The sequence below is a fragment of the Mauremys mutica genome, chromosome 3 (genome assembly GCF_020497125.1).
Source record: "Mauremys mutica isolate MM-2020 ecotype Southern chromosome 3, ASM2049712v1, whole genome shotgun sequence".
Lineage (NCBI taxonomy): Eukaryota > Metazoa > Chordata > Testudines > Geoemydidae > Mauremys > Mauremys mutica.
Window position 1 is genome coordinate 126,989,170 of NC_059074.1, and position 19,600 is coordinate 127,008,769.

Consider the following 19,600-nt stretch of genomic DNA (forward strand, 5'->3'; position numbering starts at 1 on the left):
GCTCTCAAAATACATAACATTCTGCTGGGTATAAAAGACAAGCTTAGCAGATGTGAAAGAATATTACAAGCCATATTCACTGTAGCCTTTACAGAGGTTTCCCCCCTTCACACACTATTTTTTTCATCCCTGTTTACAAACAACTCATCTTCCTTAGAATCATTTAACAAAATGTTAGCATTGTGTTAAACTCATCAGTGCCAACTACCAGATTTTAAAAGCTGCTCCCGCTAAATCTTTTTCCCCCTCTATCTGAAAAGAGTCAGTTCAACAGTGCAAAATCCCCTGCCTTCCCAAGAAGCTTAGAAATCAATATAAACACAGAGATGCCAACAGTGCAGCCCACAGGCAGAGTGTATCCTGCAGGGTTCCAAAATTTGGACTGCAGTTGTCCTTTACAAGTGACTGAAGACAAATCTGATGAAACTGCATATTTTATTACTAGGGAACTCAAACAAGAACATCTCTTCATTTTGTAGATGAAGATAGAAATACCAGGAAAATATGGCTGCCTATATTTAATTTTGATTAAAAATGTTAAAGTTAGATACAAAGTTGTTTCAGCGCTTGGGTACCTGGCAAATTGGTTGCTCCACATGTATTACAGTAGAGTGGGAAAAGCACCAGAGGTAAGGTTGCACCAGACTCAATTTTTTTCATCCAAAATACTTATTTTCACTGATGTCTCCCTCCTTATTTTTTCAATAAAAAGCCTTTCCTATTGTTTTAATTTAATCAGATTTCCTTAAGAATGCAATTTAGAAATGATATTTTGGTTTGTTGTGTTGCCAACTGCAAGCAGTCAGAAATCATAAGTCAGGCCTCAAAAACCATAAGACTTTAAAAGATAATAATAAAATGTGGGTTCTTTTTATTTGCCTTCTGGTTTTTGAGCTATTAGGTGATGAGTATGGTATAAAAACCTATATAGAATAGATATTCAGGTTACATTTTCAAGTTTTTCTCCATAAGCAGGTGGGCACAAAATATAGTTTAAAAGAAAATGAAAGCTAATATCTTCAAATGATCACCCAGCTCCAGGAGCAGGGACTTTAAGAAAAAACATCTAGTTTCATGAACTGGCAACACTGCGTTGTTTGATATTATTAGCTATCTTGCCACCTCGCCAACAGGTACAATTTCATAAGGTCCTTGACATTTAGTCTTAAAATTTAGAGGATGTTTCAAAATGTTGGGATTTCCCTGATTAGTCAAGGCTATAAGGCTCCAAACTTGCAAATATTTACATACATTTGTACACCTCTGTGCTGTCTGACCAGGATCAATGCCAACCCAGAGTCTATTTCAGGCCTTTGCCTCAGGGAACAATTTATTAAACAGAAACTTGGGCAAAATACCAACAAGGGCAACAGTTCCCAGAGGCTTCCCCCTCACTGCTCTTAGTCAGTGTCCTGACCCACAGATTCCTACTAATTCTCACTCCCCGGGAGCCTCACAACAGAACACACACATCTACCCCTCTCTTCCAGGCTTCTATAAGCACAGGTGCTCTTCAGGGTTTCACCTGACCCCTAAGCCAACAGCCTCAGCTCGGAGGCAGATGATCATCGGTGGTGGTAATGGAGCTTTGGGGAGCTAATGTTCTCTGCCATGGCCCTGGGGCCAGGCTGTAGTGGGGCTCAGGCCTCCTCTGGGTTGCTGGGGCTCAAGGCAGTGCAGATGGGTGGGCCGGAGCTCGGGGTGACTCAGGCGGGCAGACTGGGGGCAGCTCATGTCGGTGGGCTGGGGCTCTGGGCAGCTTGGCCAGGCCAGCTGGGGCTCCTCTGTCCATGGTGGGGGGCTCACGGCTCCTCTGGCCCTGGTGGATGGAGGGGTGGGAGAAAGGAGGGCAGAAGGGCAGAAGTGAGAGCAGAGCCTTGGGTGAAAGGGGTGAGGAAGGTAGCTAGCCTCCCTGAATGGGGGTTCATGTGCCGCCCATGCAGCAGATAACTCACAAGGTGAAATGAGCCCATTTCCCTTTAAAGGGGCCAGTCACCCTGTGAACAGTACTTAACGTTAAAACAAGAGAAGCCAATGGGGCTATTCAGTCACATGCAAAATTAAGCACGTGTGTAAATGTTTGCAGGGCCTAAGAATACTGAGGGCGTGCACAAGTATATTCCACCCCACTATAGGGAACATAAAAGACGAGATTTAAAAAATAAGTTAGAGCTCATTTGATAAGGTTGGGACTTCCAGCTGCTCTCTGGGTTTTAGTTGCCATGCTGACACTGAAGTCCGGTGAGTCTGATGCCTAATTCCCTAAAGTGTCTTTGAAAATCCCACCAACAAAATTTACTGAAAGACACAAACACACAGAAAAAAGTGGGGAGGAAGGGGGCAAATCACCCAGAACACCGAGCAACAGACAAATGTATTTTCATTGTCATTCTTTATGCTTAACTTATTGTTGCAGTTTGATACAAGTTCTTGTTCATTTCGCACAATTCTGCAGTCTTTGATCCCACCCTCACCCCAAACTCCCACTGACTAGTGTAGGAGTTTTGGATGCATAAGGACTATGATCAGGCCTATTGTAGCAATTGTTTGATTCTTTTAATGAAAGGATCATTGTTTCTCATTACTATTATATGGGCCTCAATTCAGAAAAACACCCCCATTCATGAAAGTACTTCAGCACAGGCACAAGATTATCAAAAGCATCTAAGTGATTTAGGAACATATATCCTTGTGCTCCTAAATCACTTATGTGCTTCTGAAAATCATACACGTGCTTAAAATGAAGCATACGCTGAAGTCCCTTTGAAGTCAATAAGAATTAAGTGCTTTCCTGAACTAGGGCTGTGCTATCTTACTTAATATTACTATCATGTGTCTATTAGCGAGTTAACAAGATCAAGTTTACTTTGCAAGCATTACACAGTGTTTGAATTACTTAGTTATTGTACATTAGAACAACTGTTCATATATTTTATAATTTGCATATTGAAACTGTACCTGTCTTTTCTGGGAGAAGATTCAGATCGAATAACAGGTGGTGACTGAGAAAATTGGGATAAATACTCCAACCCATTGTTGGTGAAGATAATTTCTGCAAAAGAAAGAGTGTATTAAATGTATTACAAAAAGCAAAACAAACAAATGTGGAACATTAAACTAAACATCACGTGTTTTATGGCCTGAAAGGTACTCCTCATCACTAAGTGATGCCTAGGGCTCTGTTTGCACTGGAAGTTACACATTTAATTGTGTGGTTCTACACCCGGATAACCCATTTGGCTGAAAGTTGGCAGCATCAAATGCTTGTTCCGGCCCATTTAGTTCTACTGAGACCCAAAGGGATGGGAGCGTGACTAATCCAGAATGCTTTGGCCAGTCTCTTCACCACTAGAGTCATAAAGCTGGATCCCTTTGTTGCTTGTTGGTTTTTGTGTTGATTTTAAGAAGTTAACCTAGCCTAGAGCACATCCTTCTTAAACAAAGAAAAGTCCAGTTTATATACCAGGGTTCTGAACATCCTTGTCTTGGAGGTTAACAGCAGGTGGGTCGAAGGAGGGTTTATCACCTGGAGCAGTTATTTATTAATGAGAACCTGAAGACAATCAGTTGCAAAAACACAAATCTTATAAATAGAGCTAGGTGGGAAACAGTTTCCCATCCTGCAAAAATGTAGGGTTTTTGTTGTTGTTTCACAGCTGGATAAAACCAAGACCTTTTGCAGTTCTTCACAAAAACCTAGAGCAGGGGCCTGACCCCCATGCAGAACATCCCATGGGCTAATGCACTCATTTGGAGTGTGGGAGAACTAGATTACACTCCCTGCTCTGCCTGATTCAGAGGAGGAGCTTGAAGCTGGGTCTCCCACATCTCAGGTGAGTGCTCTTACCACCAGGTGGGTATCGTCTCTCTCTTTGGCTTTGACCAATAATTTCGTCCTGCACATGAAAAACCTTCCCAATGAAAGTTGTTTAGAAACTGATACGTTTCCACACAAAAAAAAAATTTAGATGAAAAACCATTTTGTTGGAAAATTCCTAGCCGGCTCCGGTCATAAACAGTTTTAAATACTTTCAGTTGAGGCCATTTGAATCTATTAACAGTGGTTAGCTCTGATGTCAAGAACCACCTTCTCTTCTGGAGATTAAATTAAAGGCTCTGAGGACTAATCTCAGTCACATTAAAGAAAATAAAGAGATTCAAATACTCTTGTGAATAAAAGCACCACATCCAATTCATTAGGATTCTAATAATCAAGTTAATTCATTTTTGAGTATTCAGCCAAGTGCTGAATAGTTGTGAAAATGTTTGTGAATCCTAAACATTCACAGATTTTAGCAGGAACAATAATTCTTCTGATTGTTTGTGCTGAGAGTGCATTATTAAGCAAGCCACCCATTGTAGGCTCTGATCACTTGTATTAGGGAAATCTGTTACCAGTGTAACATCTGGTGCCTGACTCAATTTAAGTCAATTGTGTGTTTCTTGTAATAGTTTTAAGTAGGTGACCAGACTCATAGATTTAATAGAGAGCACTCATATCTCCCCTCAGCCTTCTTTTGATTAAGCTAAACAAGTCAAGCTCTTTGAGGGCTTGGCTACACTTACAAATTTGCAGCGCTGCAGCAGGGTGTGAAAACACACCCTCTGCAGCGCTGCAAATTGCGGCGCTACAAAGCGCCAGTGTAGTCAAAGCCCCAGCGCTGGGAGCCGCGCTCCCAGCGCTGTCCGTTATTCCCCACAGGGAAGTGGAGTACGGACAGCGCTGGGAGAGTTTTCTCCCAGCGCTGGCGCTTTGATTACACTTAGCGCTTCAAAGCGCTGCCGCGGCAGCGCTTTGAAATGCAAGTGTAGCCAAAGCCTGAGTCTCCTCTCAGAAGGTAGGTTTTCCATTCTTAGGATCATCCTAGTAGCCCTTCTCTGCACCTTTTCCAGTTTGAATTGATCTTTCTTAAACATGGGAGACCAGAACTGCACACAGTATTCCAGATGAGGTCTCACCCATACCTTGTATAATGATACTAACACTTCCCTGTCTCCACTGGAAATAGCTTGCCTGATGCATTATAGGACTGCATTAGCCTTTTTAACAGCCCCATCACATTGAAGGCTCATAGTTGTCTTGTGATCAACCAAAACACCCAGGTCTTTCTCCTCCTCTGTCCCTTCCAACTGATAAATCCCCAGCTTATAGCAACATTTTTTGTTGTTAGTCCCTAAATGCATGAGCTTGCACTTTGCACTGTTAAATTTCATCCCATTTCTATTACTCCAGTTTACAAGGTCATCCAGATCTTCTTGTAGGATATTTCAGTTCTCCTCTATATTGGTAATACCTCCCAACTCTGTGCCATCCTCTGCAAATTTTATTAGGGCACTGTGATGATGCGGTTCTGGCTGGACCCAACTGAGAGTGCCAATTCAGGACCAATTCCTTAAACAGGGCAGTAACAGCCCAAGGCTGGAGTTTCCCCACCTCTGAGGCAAACCAAACCAGCTAGACAAAGAGGACTTTGGTCTCACCCTACTGGCTAACCACAAGTCACACAAGCAATTCCCTTAGATACTCCAGTTTCCCAGTATCACCACCAGTCCCACTCGTCCTGGGGATGAATGGTTATGAAAACCAATACCCCAGTAAAAGAAAAAGGTTCTCTCAATCCCAAAGAATCAAGCCCCAGACCCAGGTCAATATACAAATCAGATCTTACCCACCAATCACGCTGTTGCCAATCCTTTAGAATCTAAAATCTAAAGGTTTATTCATAAAAGGAAAAAGATAGAGATGAGAGCTAGAATTGGTTCAATGGAATCAATTACATACAGTAATTGCAAAGTTCTTGGTTCAGGCTTGTAGCAGTGATAGAATAACTGCAGGTTCAAATCAAGTCTCTGGAGTACATCTACAGCTGGGATGGGTCATTCAGTCCTTTGTTCAGAGCTTCAGTTTGTAGCAAAGTCCCTCCAGAGGTATGAAGCAGGATTGAAGACAAGATGGAGATGAGGCATCAGCCTTTTATAGTCTTTTCCAGGTGTAAGAACACCTCTTTGTTCTTACTGTGGAAAATTACAGCAAAATGGAGTCTGGAGTCACATGGGCAAGTCCCTGCATACTTTGCTGAGTCACAAGGCGTATCTGCTTTCTCTCAATGGGTCAATTGTATAGCTGATGGTCCTTAATGGGCCATCAAGCAGGCTAGGCAGAGCTAACACCAACTTGTCTGGGATGTCACCCAGAAGCATAGCATTAATCTGAAGTACAGACAGTATACAGCCAATATTCATAACTTCAACTAAAAAATGAGACGTGCATACAGACAGCATAATCATAACCAGCAACCCATAACCTGGTCTAAGACACCTTATACGACCCCCTTTACATAAGATTTTGTGCCACTACAGGACCTTGGTTGCAACCATGTTCTATATGGTCCCAGATTATATCAATAACATCACAGGCACACTCACTTTTTGTGCCAAGGTCAGTAATAAAAATGTTAAATAAGATTGGTCCCAAGACTGATCCCTGAGGAACTCCACTAGTAACCTCCCTCCAGCCTGACAGTTCACTTATTAGTATGACCTGTTGTAGTCTCTTCTTTAACTAGTTCTCTACCCACCTTTTAATTCCCATATTAACCCCCATCTTCTCCAATTAATTAATAATTTCCCATGTGGAACTGTATCAAATGCCTTACTGAAACCCAGGTAGATTAGATCTACTGTATTTCCTTTGTTTAAAAAAATCAGTTATTTTCTGAAAGAAGGAGATCAGGTTGGTCTGGCACGATCTATCTTTTGTATAACCATGTTGTATTTTATCCCAGTTACCATTTACCACTCTGTCCTTAACTACTTTCTTTTTCAAAATTTGTTCCAACACCTTGTATGCAAGTGAAGATAAACTAACAGGCCTGTAGCTGCCTGGATCACTCCCCCCCCGCCGCCTTTCTTAAAAATAGGAAGTATATTAGCAAATCTTTAGTCATATGTTATGACTTCTGAGTTTAAAGATTCATTAAAAACCCCTGCCATTGCGCTTCCAATTTCATGTGCCAGTTCTTTTAATATTCTTGGATGGATATTATTCTAGGCCCCTAGTATAATCCCATTAAGATGTTTGAGTTTGACTTCCACCCTGGATGTGGTAACTTCAACTTTTCATATGTTCATTGCAATTAGCTACCCTGCCAGTACCCTTAAGCTCTTCATTAGTCTCATTAAAAAGAGAGGCAAAGTATTTGTTTAGGTGTTGGGCCATGCCTAGATAATCTTTAATCTCCACCCCATTTTCAGTGCTCAGCAGTCCCACTTCTTCTTATTTATATGGCTATAGAACCTTTTACTATTAGTTTTAATTCCCTTTGCAAGGTCCAACTCTGCTTGGCTTTTGGCAGTTCTCACTTTATACCTACATTTTCTGACCTCCAGGAGGTAGCTTTCCTCACTGAGCCATCCCCTCTTCCATTCTATGTAGGCTTTCTGCTTCCTCTTAATCACCTGTTTAAGATGCTTGCTCATTCAGTTTGATCTGCATAACTTCCCTACAGTTTTTCCCCTTGCTTGGGATGCAGGCTCCAGATGGCTTCTGCAACTTTTACGTAACAGTAACTCCAAGTTCAGATCCTTGAATTCTTTGGTCTAGTCCACTTCCCAAACAAATCCCCTTAATTTATTAAAGTTATCTTTTTTTAAATCAAGGACCTTTATTGTAGATCTATTTTTGTTTATCCTTCCATTTAGTTTAAACGAATTAGCTCACGATCATTTGAACTAAGGTTGTCCTCTATGACCAATTCTTCTATGAGGTCCTCACTATTCACCAATACCAAATCTAAAATGGCATCACCTCTTGTTGGTTCAGAGACTATTTGGCAAATAAACTGGTCAGCTATCATATCCAGGAAAATCTTGGCCCTACTGTTATTATTAGCACTTGTCCTTCAATGTATATCTGGGAAGTTAAAGTCTCCCATAATCACACAATTCCCAGTAGTATTTATTTCAGTAAAAACATTAAACATCTCTATCCATATCCAAATCAGATCCCGGTGGTCTGTAACACACCCCAAGCAGTATCCCCGAGCAATCTCTGGTAGCTTTCTTCCCCAAAGTGATTTTGGCCCAAATAGACTCTGTCTTATCTATTCAATCACTTCTAATTTCTTTGTGGTCTACCTCCATCATTAATACACAATGCTACTCCACCACGTTTGGCTTTATTTCGATCTTTCATAAAGAGCACATACCCTTCAATACCTGTACTCCAGTCACGATTACTATTCCATCACATTTCTGTTACCCCTATAATATCTGTTTTCACTTCCTGAACCAGTAGTTCTAATTCCTCCAATTTGTTACCCAGGCTCCTTGCTTTGGTGTTCAAACATCTGAACTATTCCTCTTGTCTTCACCCACATTCCTCACCTGACTGGGTACAGACATTCTCCTGGAAGAGTTGAAGATCTGATAGTGCTGATATCAGTGAAGCTAGTAATCTTTCCTCTTAATGTCCATTCTCCTACTCACTGCTGTTCCATTCTCCCAGTGGTCAGACATCCCAAAGCCCTCCTTATAGCAACACTGCCTGAGCCATCTGTTGATTATCAACATCTTGTCTCACCTTCGTTCTCCTTTTCTAAGGACAGGTAGAATCCCACTGAAGATCACCCGAGACTCCATTTCCTTAAGCGTCTTCCCCAGCCTGTCATAGTCTCCTTTGATGTGTTCCAGCGAGAATCTAGCTGTGTCATTTGTTCCCACATGGATGACAATCAGTGGATTCTATCCTGCTGCCATTAGGATCCTCTTCAGCCTCAGGTTTGCATCCCATAACTTAGCTCCTGGAAGACAACACACCCTTCTGTTCTCCAGATCAGCTCTGATGACAGGCCTGTCTGTTCTTCTTAGTAGGGAGTCCCCAATCATGTAGACCTGCCTTTTCCTGGTGGCTCTATGGCCTTTCACCTGTTCTTTCTGGCTGTGAGTCCTCTTGTCTTTTATTCTCTCTTGGAATCTTCTGTGAGTAATCCTGTGTCCTCCTGGGGCTCTGAACTTTGGGGGTGGTGGGTTCCCCCCAGCAGTGCCACCTGGAACTGGGGTACCACTGAGCCCTCTGACCCACCAGCCTTGGCTACATTTCACACTGTACTGCTGTGACAAGCTGCAAAGCCCTCCAGCCTGCACTTCCACCAGCATTCATACAGGTAGGGACACATCCAGCTGCAGTTATATGCAGGTTCTCTGATCAGCCCCTGCAATGAACCAACAATGGAAAGGCTGCAGCTAGGGCAACCCCCAACTCCCCAGGCATGCACCCCCTCTGGAGTATAAACCCAAAATAATACCATCTTGCATTGCACAGGGAGCTGTACAGTGTAAAGGTCATAAAATTCGCCCCCTCCCTCAATGCGGAGAAGAATATGCAACAGCCTTTTGCCTCTGAGCTAAGATTCTCATACACTTCAAACCAACTCACTGGTTTAGATAAAGCAAAAATAAGTTTATTGACTACAAAAGAGGTGTTACAAGCAGGCTGCAGATTCTTAGGGGGCAAGCTGCACTTGATTTACATCTTGGAATCCCCGACCCCAGGTGTTTCATTCACAGGCTAGAAATCCCTTTAGTTTGGGTCAAGCATTTCCCCCAGTTCAGTCTTTGTTCCTCAGGTGTTTCCAGGAGTTCTCTTGGGTGGGGAGTGAAGAACCCTGGATGATGTCATTCCCTGCTTTATATAGCTTTTGCATAGGGCGGGAACTCTTTGATCCCAAAGCTTGGTTCCAAGACCAGTCTGTGGAAAAATACTGACATCCCAAGAGAGAGTCCAGAGATATATGGTCTCATCACATGTCCTTGTAGACTCATAACAGCTGTTACTTGGAGGCAGTCTGTCGTGTTTTCAAGAGGGCTCTGCTGGTGGGAGATAAACTTCTCCTAAGACTTACTGTTTTTCCCTAATGGCCCATTGCCCTGAACAGGCCCTTCCCCTCAAACTATCTGGATTGAAAGTATTTTGTCTAGTGAGTGTTACTGAGGTATAACTACATTTGAAATACAGATACAAAGACAATATTCATAGTTCCAGATACAAAAATGATACATGCATACAAATAGGATAATCATATTCAGCAAATCATAAAATTTTCAATGCCACCTCACATGATTTATCTTGCATAAAATATATGATAATTATGTCATAATCACATCAAAATAATGTTACTGGGAAGAATATGGGGTGCAGTGTCACACTGGGTATCTCCATTAGGTCTTCCCTTCTTCTTATAGAAGAAGACGCTCTTCTCTTCTACTGTGCTCTCTCACCTTCAGTTATGGTCCGCTGTGCCCCCTCTTCATTTTCCAGCTCAGCAAATCTGTACCTGAGTTGTATTTCTCATTCACTAGTCTGTCTTTTCCTCAGCCTGGTTCTCGTAGACACATGCTTCCACGGACCACTTTCCTGCCCAAGCACAATCCCCATCCCCAGTCCAGCTTGCATCTGCGAGTCTTGACTTCTCCCTTCCTCCTCTTCTTGCCTTTCCTACATTAACTGCTCAAACCCACTTTGAAACTAAGCCATAGTTTCTACCTGCATCTCTGACCCTCAGATCTTCTCTTCTATTGTAGGCTGAAAGCCTAATGGGGAGAAGTTGTCTTGAGTAAAGTGTACTCCATTTTGCTTATTTTGTGAACCTTCAGTGAGTAAGCAGAAAATGTTTTGGTTTTATTTTTTGCTCTATGTGTTAATTATTGTTTTTAGAAGGATAAAAGAGTCCTGGCTGCACTTCTTGCTTTGGAAATCATTTACTGTTTTGTGTGGGAGTGCAGAATATATGGCATGCTAACAGACACTAGCACACATGGGACGGATGGTTGAGAGGGGAGTGGAGAAACTGAGAGGCACTGACCTTGTTATAAGAATCACCTGGATATGAGGTTCATGATCCTAAAGAAAAGGCATACGCACCAAGGACAAAGGAAAGAGTGGAGAGAGAGGGGAGAGATAAGAAACAGCTGCAGGTACTCCCAGGAAAACCCACAATAATGCTGATTGGGAGCAACCCCATCTAACAACACTGATGTACCACAGCAAGGGCCATACACGTGCATGAGAACTTATTATTATGGAAGGAGGATGTAATGTTATGGGCCTATGGGTTTGCTCTGCATCAACATTAGAGCTTCTTAAACGCGTAACAGCCGGGGTTCTATCGGGTGGTGCTGCGCACAAACAAACCTGCTCTACGAACATGTACTTGTGCTGCTTCCAAATCTGGTCATCTACGCTGCTTGGTTGCCGTCACTGCTGCCTGTATGGTGGCTGGGCCCTTGCACTCATGCCCCTGTTGCGGCCTGTCCTCGGTACGCATGGGCCTCCGCTCCCTGCACTCTCCTCCCAAACTCCCATTCAAACTCCCCTGTTTACAGCTCTGTTTGCCGGCTCCTGTGCTGCTGCATCTGTGCCGCTGCCTGACCAAGTTGCTGCTTATATAGGCCCGCTCATCAGGGAAGTTCAAGCCTTGAATCACAGCCCTGTTCCTCTCACAGCACAATAAACCCAGCACGAACCACTAGAAAGTGCGAAAGGTACGGGCATTTGTTGCGCTGCACACTTGGCTGCTTGAATAATAAAAAGACTATTCTGGAAAAAATGCTGTCTGATAGTTGTATGCAAGATGATTCAGCCAGGCTCCTTCTGCCTCTTGCCGGGGCCGGAGGCGGCCTTCGGGCCAGCCAAAGGGGGCCGCTCCGGCCTCTCGACCCAGCGGTGGCCGGCCCGCGGTTTCTGTAGTGTAGCGGTTATCACGTTCGCCTCACACGCGAAAGGTCCCTGGTTCGAAACCAGGCAGAAACAGCCTGGCTTTGGCTTTTGCGCCCGACGAAGCGGAGAAAAACAGGCTTTCACAAGGTGCGCGGGCGGGTGCTCGGCACCCAGACGTGGCATTGCGTCCCCTCCGTTGGTGGTCCGTGCCCGCCGCTGCCTTTCCTCTTGCATTCGCTCCTGCGCTGGCGGGAGAGGAAAGCGGGGCTGAGACAGAGAGGGTCTTCCCTCACGCTACCGTTCCGCCTCACTTCGGCAGCCCGGCCACGCCAGACAAAAAAGCCGTGCCCCGGGGGCCAGTGGCGCAACGGATAACGCGCCTGACTACGGATCAGGAGATTGCAGGTTCGACTCCTGCCTGGCTTGTGGCAGGTGCCTCTGGTGTGGTGGCCCTGCTTTTGCACCTCCCTTTGACCTCTTTCAAAGCAAAAGCAAAAGCAAGCTCCTTGGGCTCTGCCCCTGTCAGGAGGGAGCTACGCCCCAAGCCGGGCAGGGCACCAGGACAAAGGCTCGACGGTCACCTGCCTGACCCCGATGTGATTTGAACACACAACCTTCTGATCTGGAGTCAGATGCGCTACCGTTGCGCCACGAGGCCAGCTGGCGGCAAGGAGAGTTTTTGGTGGCTGGGAGAGTGGGGGGGGGGGAGGCGTGGAAGGGCAGAACGCCTTTCCTCCGTGCTGCGGGGGCCAGGACTTACCATGCCCACCACCCAAGCAAGCCGCCGGGATGGGAACCGCACCCACAGGCCTGAGACGTGACCCGTCGGGCCCTTCCCTCACAGCGAAGCAGGCTCCTGAGCCGTACGCGGCTTGACCGGGCGGCCGGAGTTCTCCCAGCCCGCGCGTGCGCACATGCCGCAGCCCCTGGCTGAAGAGCGGGACAGGGCTGAATACTCCACCCGAAACTGCAGGCATCTCAGCAAGCTGCTCTTGGCCCCGTGGCAGGACTCCTCGAAAAGAAAGGAAAGGGCAAAGAACAGCTGCACCCCTGCCAAGAGGCCCCTTCGAGAACCTCAGCAAATAAAGCGCACCTTGGCCATCAGAGGCTTCGGGCGGGGAGCCGCTGACGAGTCAAGCGCACCGAAAGAGCCGGGGCCCCCGGCAAGAAAGGCGCTGCATTGGCCGTGAATCGAACACGGGCCTCCCGCGTGGCGGGCGAGAATTCTACCACTGAACCACCAATGCCCTGCTCTGTTGTGCCTGCGTGCGGAGCCAGTGCTTTCCGCCAAGGGCTTCGGGCCACGCCAGCCAGGCTCCTTCTGCCTCTTGCCGGGGCCGGAGGCGGCCTTCGGGCCAGCCAAAGGGGGCCGCTCCGGCCTCTCGACCCAGCGGTGGCCGGCCCGCGGTTTCTGTAGTGTAGCGGTTATCACGTTCGCCTCACACGCGAAAGGTCCCTGGTTCGAAACCAGGCAGAAACAGCCTGGCTTTGGCTTTTGCGCCCGACGAAGCGGAGAAAAACAGGCTTTCACAAGGTGCGCGGGCGGGTGCTCGGCACCCAGACGTGGCATTGCGTCCCCTCCGTTGGTGGTCCGTGCCCGCCGCTGCCTTTCCTCTTGCATTCGCTCCTGCGCTGGCGGGAGAGGAAAGCGGGGCTGAGACAGAGAGGGTCTTCCCTCACGCTACCGTTCCGCCTCACTTCGGCAGCCCGGCCACGCCAGACAAAAAAGCCGTGCCCCGGGGGCCAGTGGCGCAACGGATAACGCGCCTGACTACGGATCAGGAGATTGCAGGTTCGACTCCTGCCTGGCTTGTGGCAGGTGCCTCTGGTGTGGTGGCCCTGCTTTTGCACCTCCCTTTGACCTCTTTCAAAGCAAAAGCAAAAGCAAGCTCCTTGGGCTCTGCCCCTGTCAGGAGGGAGCTACGCCCCAAGCCGGGCAGGGCACCAGGACAAAGGCTCGACGGTCACCTGCCTGACCCCGATGTGATTTGAACACACAACCTTCTGATCTGGAGTCAGATGCGCTACCGTTGCGCCACGAGGCCAGCTGGCGGCAAGGAGAGTTTTTGGTGGCTGGGAGAGTGGGGGGGGGGGGGCGTGGAAGGGCAGAACGCCTTTCCTCCGTGCTGCGGGGGCCAGGACTTACCATGCCCACCACCCAAGCAAGCCGCCGGGATGGGAACCGCACCCACAGGCCTGAGACGTGACCCGTCGGGCCCTTCCCTCACAGCGAAGCAGGCTCCTGAGCCGTACGCGGCTTGACCGGGCGGCCGGAGTTCTCCCAGCCCGCGCGTGCGCACATGCCGCAGCCCCTGGCTGAAGAGCGGGACAGGGCTGAATACTCCACCCGAAACTGCAGGCATCTCAGCAAGCTGCTCTTGGCCCCGTGGCAGGACTCCTCGAAAAGAAAGGAAAGGGCAAAGAACAGCTGCACCCCTGCCAAGAGGCCCCTTCGAGAACCTCAGCAAATAAAGCGCACCTTGGCCATCAGAGGCTTCGGGCGGGGAGCCGCTGACGAGTCAAGCGCACCGAAAGAGCCGGGGCCCCCGGCAAGAAAGGCGCTGCATTGGCCGTGAATCGAACACGGGCCTCCCGCGTGGCGGGCGAGAATTCTACCACTGAACCACCAATGCCCTGCTCTGTTGTGCCTGCGTGCGGAGCCAGTGCTTTCCGCCAAGGGCTTCGGGCCACGCCAGCCAGGCTCCTTCTGCCTCTTGCCGGGGCCGGAGGCGGCCTTCGGGCCAGCCAAAGGGGGCCGCTCCGGCCTCTCGACCCAGCGGTGGCCGGCCCGCGGTTTCTGTAGTGTAGCGGTTATCACGTTCGCCTCACACGCGAAAGGTCCCTGGTTCGAAACCAGGCAGAAACAGCCTGGCTTTGGCTTTTGCGCCCGACGAAGCGGAGAAAAACAGGCTTTCACAAGGTGCGCGGGCGGGTGCTCGGCACCCAGACGTGGCATTGCGTCCCCTCCGTTGGTGGTCCGTGCCCGCCGCTGCCTTTCCTCTTGCATTCGCTCCTGCGCTGGCGGGAGAGGAAAGCGGGGCTGAGACAGAGAGGGTCTTCCCTCACGCTACCGTTCCGCCTCACTTCGGCAGCCCGGCCACGCCAGACAAAAAAGCCGTGCCCCGGGGGCCAGTGGCGCAACGGATAACGCGCCTGACTACGGATCAGGAGATTGCAGGTTCGACTCCTGCCTGGCTTGTGGCAGGTGCCTCTGGTGTGGTGGCCCTGCTTTTGCACCTCCCTTTGACCTCTTTCAAAGCAAAAGCAAAAGCAAGCTCCTTGGGCTCTGCCCCTGTCAGGAGGGAGCTACGCCCCAAGCCGGGCAGGGCACCAGGACAAAGGCTCGACGGTCACCTGCCTGACCCCGATGTGATTTGAACACACAACCTTCTGATCTGGAGTCAGATGCGCTACCGTTGCGCCACGAGGCCAGCTGGCGGCAAGGAGAGTTTTTGGTGGCTGGGAGAGTGGGGGGGGGGGCGTGGAAGGGCAGAACGCCTTTCCTCCGTGCTGCGGGGGCCAGGACTTACCATGCCCACCACCCAAGCAAGCCGCCGGGATGGGAACCGCACCCACAGGCCTGAGACGTGACCCGTCGGGCCCTTCCCTCACAGCGAAGCAGGCTCCTGAGCCGTACGCGGCTTGACCGGGCGGCCGGAGTTCTCCCAGCCCGCGCGTGCGCACATGCCGCAGCCCCTGGCTGAAGAGCGGGACAGGGCTGAATACTCCACCCGAAACTGCAGGCATCTCAGCAAGCTGCTCTTGGCCCCGTGGCAGGACTCCTCGAAAAGAAAGGAAAGGGCAAAGAACAGCTGCACCCCTGCCAAGAGGCCCCTTCGAGAACCTCAGCAAATAAAGCGCACCTTGGCCATCAGAGGCTTCGGGCGGGGAGCCGCTGACGAGTCAAGCGCACCGAAAGAGCCGGGGCCCCCGGCAAGAAAGGCGCTGCATTGGCCGTGAATCGAACACGGGCCTCCCGCGTGGCGGGCGAGAATTCTACCACTGAACCACCAATGCCCTGCTCTGTTGTGCCTGCGTGCGGAGCCAGTGCTTTCCGCCAAGGGCTTCGGGCCACGCCAGCCAGGCTCCTTCTGCCTCTTGCCGGGGCCGGAGGCGGCCTTCGGGCCAGCCAAAGGGGGCCGCTCCGGCCTCTCGACCCAGCGGTGGCCGGCCCGCGGTTTCTGTAGTGTAGCGGTTATCACGTTCGCCTCACACGCGAAAGGTCCCTGGTTCGAAACCAGGCAGAAACAGCCTGGCTTTGGCTTTTGCGCCCGACGAAGCGGAGAAAAACAGGCTTTCACAAGGTGCGCGGGCGGGTGCTCGGCACCCAGACGTGGCATTGCGTCCCCTCCGTTGGTGGTCCGTGCCCGCCGCTGCCTTTCCTCTTGCATTCGCTCCTGCGCTGGCGGGAGAGGAAAGCGGGGCTGAGACAGAGAGGGTCTTCCCTCACGCTACCGTTCCGCCTCACTTCGGCAGCCCGGCCACGCCAGACAAAAAAGCCGTGCCCCGGGGGCCAGTGGCGCAACGGATAACGCGCCTGACTACGGATCAGGAGATTGCAGGTTCGACTCCTGCCTGGCTTGTGGCAGGTGCCTCTGGTGTGGTGGCCCTGCTTTTGCACCTCCCTTTGACCTCTTTCAAAGCAAAAGCAAAAGAAGCAAGCTCCTTGGGCTCTGCCCCTGTCAGGAGGGAGCTACGCCCCAAGCCGGGCAGGGCACCAGGACAAAGGCTCGACGGTCACCTGCCTGACCCCGATGTGATTTGAACACACAACCTTCTGATCTGGAGTCAGATGCGCTACCGTTGCGCCACGAGGCCAGCTGGCGGCAAGGAGAGTTTTTGGTGGCTGGGAGAGTGGGGGGGGGGGGCGTGGAAGGGCAGAACGCCTTTCCTCCGTGCTGCGGGGGCCAGGACTTACCATGCCCACCACCCAAGCAAGCCGCCGGGATGGGAACCGCACCCACAGGCCTGAGACGTGACCCGTCGGGCCCTTCCCTCACAGCGAAGCAGGCTCCTGAGCCGTACGCGGCTTGACCGGGCGGCCGGAGTTCTCCCAGCCCGCGCGTGCGCACATGCCGCAGCCCCTGGCTGAAGAGCGGGACAGGGCTGAATACTCCACCCGAAACTGCAGGCATCTCAGCAAGCTGCTCTTGGCCCCGTGGCAGGACTCCTCGAAAAGAAAGGAAAGGGCAAAGAACAGCTGCACCCCTGCCAAGAGGCCCCTTCGAGAACCTCAGCAAATAAAGCGCACCTTGGCCATCAGAGGCTTCGGGCGGGGAGCCGCTGACGAGTCAAGCGCACCGAAAGAGCCGGGGCCCCCGGCAAGAAAGGCGCTGCATTGGCCGTGAATCGAACACGGGCCTCCCGCGTGGCGGGCGAGAATTCTACCACTGAACCACCAATGCCCTGCTCTGTTGTGCCTGCGTGCGGAGCCAGTGCTTTCCGCCAAGGGCTTCGGGCCACGCCAGCCAGGCTCCTTCTGCCTCTTGCCGGGGCCGGAGGCGGCCTTCGGGCCAGCCAAAGGGGGCCGCTCCGGCCTCTCGACCCAGCGGTGGCCGGCCCGCGGTTTCTGTAGTGTAGCGGTTATCACGTTCGCCTCACACGCGAAAGGTCCCTGGTTCGAAACCAGGCAGAAACAGCCTGGCTTTGGCTTTTGCGCCCGACGAAGCGGAGAAAAACAGGCTTTCACAAGGTGCGCGGGCGGGTGCTCGGCACCCAGACGTGGCATTGCGTCCCCTCCGTTGGTGGTCCGTGCCCGCCGCTGCCTTTCCTCTTGCATTCGCTCCTGCGCTGGCGGGAGAGGAAAGCGGGGCTGAGACAGAGAGGGTCTTCCCTCACGCTACCGTTCCGCCTCACTTCGGCAGCCCGGCCACGCCAGACAAAAAAGCCGTGCCCCGGGGGCCAGTGGCGCAACGGATAACGCGCCTGACTACGGATCAGGAGATTGCAGGTTCGACTCCTGCCTGGCTTGTGGCAGGTGCCTCTGGTGTGGTGGCCCTGCTTTTGCACCTCCCTTTGACCTCTTTCAAAGCAAAAGCAAAAGCAAGCTCCTTGGGCTCTGCCCCTGTCAGGAGGGAGCTACGCCCCAAGCCGGGCAGGGCACCAGGACAAAGGCTCGACGGTCACCTGCCTGACCCCGATGTGATTTGAACACACAACCTTCTGATCTGGAGTCAGATGCGCTACCGTTGCGCCACGAGGCCAGCTGGCGGCAAGGAGAGTTTTTGGTGGCTGGGAGAGTGGGGGGGGGGGGGGGCGTGGAAGGGCAGAACGCCTTTCCTCCGTGCTGCGGGGGCCAGGACTTACCATGCCCACCACCCAAGCAAGCCGCCGGGATGGGAACCGCACCCACAGGCCTGAGACGTGACCCGTCGGGCCCTTCCCTCACAGCGAAGCAGGCTCCTGAGCCGTACGCGGCTTGACCGGGCGGCCGGAGTTCTCCCAGCCCGCGCGTGCGCACATGCCGCAGCCCCTGGCTGAAGAGCGGGACAGGGCTGAATACTCCACCCGAAACTGCAGGCATCTCAGCAAGCTGCTCTTGGCCCCGTGGCAGGACTCCTCGAAAAGAAAGGAAAGGGCAAAGAACAGCTGCACCCCTGCCAAGAGGCCCCTTCGAGAACCTCAGCAAATAAAGCGCACCTTGGCCATCAGAGGCTTCGGGCGGGGAGCCGCTGACGAGTCAAGCGCACCGAAAGAGCCGGGGCCCCCGGCAAGAAAGGCGCTGCATTGGCCGTGAATCGAACACGGGCCTCCCGCGTGGCGGGCGAGAATTCTACCACTGAACCACCAATGCCCTGCTCTGTTGTGCCTGCGTGCGGAGCCAGTGCTTTCCGCCAAGGGCTTCGGGCCACGCCAGCCAGGCTCCTTCTGCCTCTTGCCGGGGCCGGAGGCGGCCTTCGGGCCAGCCAAAGGGGGCCGCTCCGGCCTCTCGACCCAGCGGTGGCCGGCCCGCGGTTTCTGTAGTGTAGCGGTTATCACGTTCGCCTCACACGCGAAAGGTCCCTGGTTCGAAACCAGGCAGAAACAGCCTGGCTTTGGCTTTTGCGCCCGACGAAGCGGAGAAAAACAGGCTTTCACAAGGTGCGCGGGCGGGTGCTCGGCACCCAGACGTGGCATTGCGTCCCCTCCGTTGGTGGTCCGTGCCCGCCGCTGCCTTTCCTCTTGCATTCGCTCCTGCGCTGGCGGGAGAGGAAAGCGGGGCTGAGACAGAGAGGGTCTTCCCTCACGCTACCGTTCCGCCTCACTTCGGCAGCCCGGCCACGCCAGACAAAAAAGCCGTGCCCCGGGGGCCAGTGGCGCAACGGATAACGCGCCTGACTACGGATCAGGAGATTGCAGGTTCGACTCCTGCCTGGCTTGTGGCAGGTGCCTCTGGTGTGGTGGCCCTGCTTTTGCACCTCCCTTTGACCTCTTTCAAAGCAAAAGCAAAAGCAAGCTCCTTGGGCTCTGCCCCTGTCAGGAGGGAGCTACGCCCCAAGCCGGGCAGGGCACCAGGACAAAGGCTCGACGGTCACCTGCCTGACCCCGATGTGATTTGAACACACAACCTTCTGATCTGGAGTCAGATGCGCTACCGTTGCGCCACGAGGCCAGCTGGCGGCAAGGAGAGTTTTTGGTGGCTGGGAGAGTGGGGGGGGGGGGCGTGGAAGGGCAGAACGCCTTTCCTCCGTGCTGCGGGGGCCAGGACTTACCATGCCCACCACCCAAGCAAGCCGCCGGGATGGGAACCGCACCCACAGGCCTGAGACGTGACCCGTCGGGCCCTTCCCTCACAGCGAAGCAGGCTCCTGAGCCGTACGCGGCTTGACCGGGCGGCCGGAGTTCTCCCAGCCCGCGCGTGCGCACATGCCGCAGCCCCTGGCTGAAGAGCGGGACAGGGCTGAA

General features: G+C 51.6%; 23 non-coding genes across 23 annotated transcripts; 12 read left to right on the top strand and 11 right to left on the bottom strand.

Moving 5' to 3' along the window:
- Nucleotides 1-11,736: 11,736 nt before the first annotated feature.
- On the top strand, nt 11,737-11,809 carry TRNAV-CAC. The gene has a single exon. It is a non-coding gene; the product is annotated as a tRNA-Val (tRNA).
- Nucleotides 11,810-12,069: 260 nt separating this feature from the next.
- TRNAR-ACG lies at nt 12,070-12,142 on the top strand. Its single transcript has one exon. It is a non-coding gene; the product is annotated as a tRNA-Arg (tRNA).
- Nucleotides 12,143-12,302: 160 nt separating this feature from the next.
- Nucleotides 12,303-12,374, bottom strand: TRNAW-CCA. The gene has a single exon. It is a non-coding gene; the product is annotated as a tRNA-Trp (tRNA).
- Nucleotides 12,375-12,892: 518 nt separating this feature from the next.
- Nucleotides 12,893-12,963, bottom strand: TRNAG-GCC. Its single transcript has one exon. It is a non-coding gene; the product is annotated as a tRNA-Gly (tRNA).
- Nucleotides 12,964-13,123: 160 nt separating this feature from the next.
- TRNAV-CAC lies at nt 13,124-13,196 on the top strand. The gene has a single exon. It is a non-coding gene; the product is annotated as a tRNA-Val (tRNA).
- Nucleotides 13,197-13,456: 260 nt separating this feature from the next.
- On the top strand, nt 13,457-13,529 carry TRNAR-ACG. The gene has a single exon. It is a non-coding gene; the product is annotated as a tRNA-Arg (tRNA).
- Nucleotides 13,530-13,689: 160 nt separating this feature from the next.
- TRNAW-CCA lies at nt 13,690-13,761 on the bottom strand. Its single transcript has one exon. It is a non-coding gene; the product is annotated as a tRNA-Trp (tRNA).
- Nucleotides 13,762-14,278: 517 nt separating this feature from the next.
- Nucleotides 14,279-14,349, bottom strand: TRNAG-GCC. The gene has a single exon. It is a non-coding gene; the product is annotated as a tRNA-Gly (tRNA).
- Nucleotides 14,350-14,509: 160 nt separating this feature from the next.
- On the top strand, nt 14,510-14,582 carry TRNAV-CAC. The gene has a single exon. It is a non-coding gene; the product is annotated as a tRNA-Val (tRNA).
- Nucleotides 14,583-14,842: 260 nt separating this feature from the next.
- On the top strand, nt 14,843-14,915 carry TRNAR-ACG. Its single transcript has one exon. It is a non-coding gene; the product is annotated as a tRNA-Arg (tRNA).
- Nucleotides 14,916-15,075: 160 nt separating this feature from the next.
- On the bottom strand, nt 15,076-15,147 carry TRNAW-CCA. The gene has a single exon. It is a non-coding gene; the product is annotated as a tRNA-Trp (tRNA).
- A 515-nt stretch (nt 15,148-15,662) lies between these two features.
- Nucleotides 15,663-15,733, bottom strand: TRNAG-GCC. The gene has a single exon. It is a non-coding gene; the product is annotated as a tRNA-Gly (tRNA).
- Nucleotides 15,734-15,893: 160 nt separating this feature from the next.
- TRNAV-CAC lies at nt 15,894-15,966 on the top strand. Its single transcript has one exon. It is a non-coding gene; the product is annotated as a tRNA-Val (tRNA).
- Nucleotides 15,967-16,226: 260 nt separating this feature from the next.
- Nucleotides 16,227-16,299, top strand: TRNAR-ACG. The gene has a single exon. It is a non-coding gene; the product is annotated as a tRNA-Arg (tRNA).
- Nucleotides 16,300-16,462: 163 nt separating this feature from the next.
- On the bottom strand, nt 16,463-16,534 carry TRNAW-CCA. Its single transcript has one exon. It is a non-coding gene; the product is annotated as a tRNA-Trp (tRNA).
- A 516-nt stretch (nt 16,535-17,050) lies between these two features.
- Nucleotides 17,051-17,121, bottom strand: TRNAG-GCC. Its single transcript has one exon. It is a non-coding gene; the product is annotated as a tRNA-Gly (tRNA).
- Nucleotides 17,122-17,281: 160 nt separating this feature from the next.
- On the top strand, nt 17,282-17,354 carry TRNAV-CAC. Its single transcript has one exon. It is a non-coding gene; the product is annotated as a tRNA-Val (tRNA).
- Nucleotides 17,355-17,614: 260 nt separating this feature from the next.
- Nucleotides 17,615-17,687, top strand: TRNAR-ACG. Its single transcript has one exon. It is a non-coding gene; the product is annotated as a tRNA-Arg (tRNA).
- A 160-nt stretch (nt 17,688-17,847) lies between these two features.
- On the bottom strand, nt 17,848-17,919 carry TRNAW-CCA. Its single transcript has one exon. It is a non-coding gene; the product is annotated as a tRNA-Trp (tRNA).
- Nucleotides 17,920-18,438: 519 nt separating this feature from the next.
- TRNAG-GCC lies at nt 18,439-18,509 on the bottom strand. The gene has a single exon. It is a non-coding gene; the product is annotated as a tRNA-Gly (tRNA).
- A 160-nt stretch (nt 18,510-18,669) lies between these two features.
- TRNAV-CAC lies at nt 18,670-18,742 on the top strand. Its single transcript has one exon. It is a non-coding gene; the product is annotated as a tRNA-Val (tRNA).
- Nucleotides 18,743-19,002: 260 nt separating this feature from the next.
- On the top strand, nt 19,003-19,075 carry TRNAR-ACG. The gene has a single exon. It is a non-coding gene; the product is annotated as a tRNA-Arg (tRNA).
- Nucleotides 19,076-19,235: 160 nt separating this feature from the next.
- TRNAW-CCA lies at nt 19,236-19,307 on the bottom strand. The gene has a single exon. It is a non-coding gene; the product is annotated as a tRNA-Trp (tRNA).
- Between the last annotated feature and the right edge of the window lie 293 nt (nt 19,308-19,600).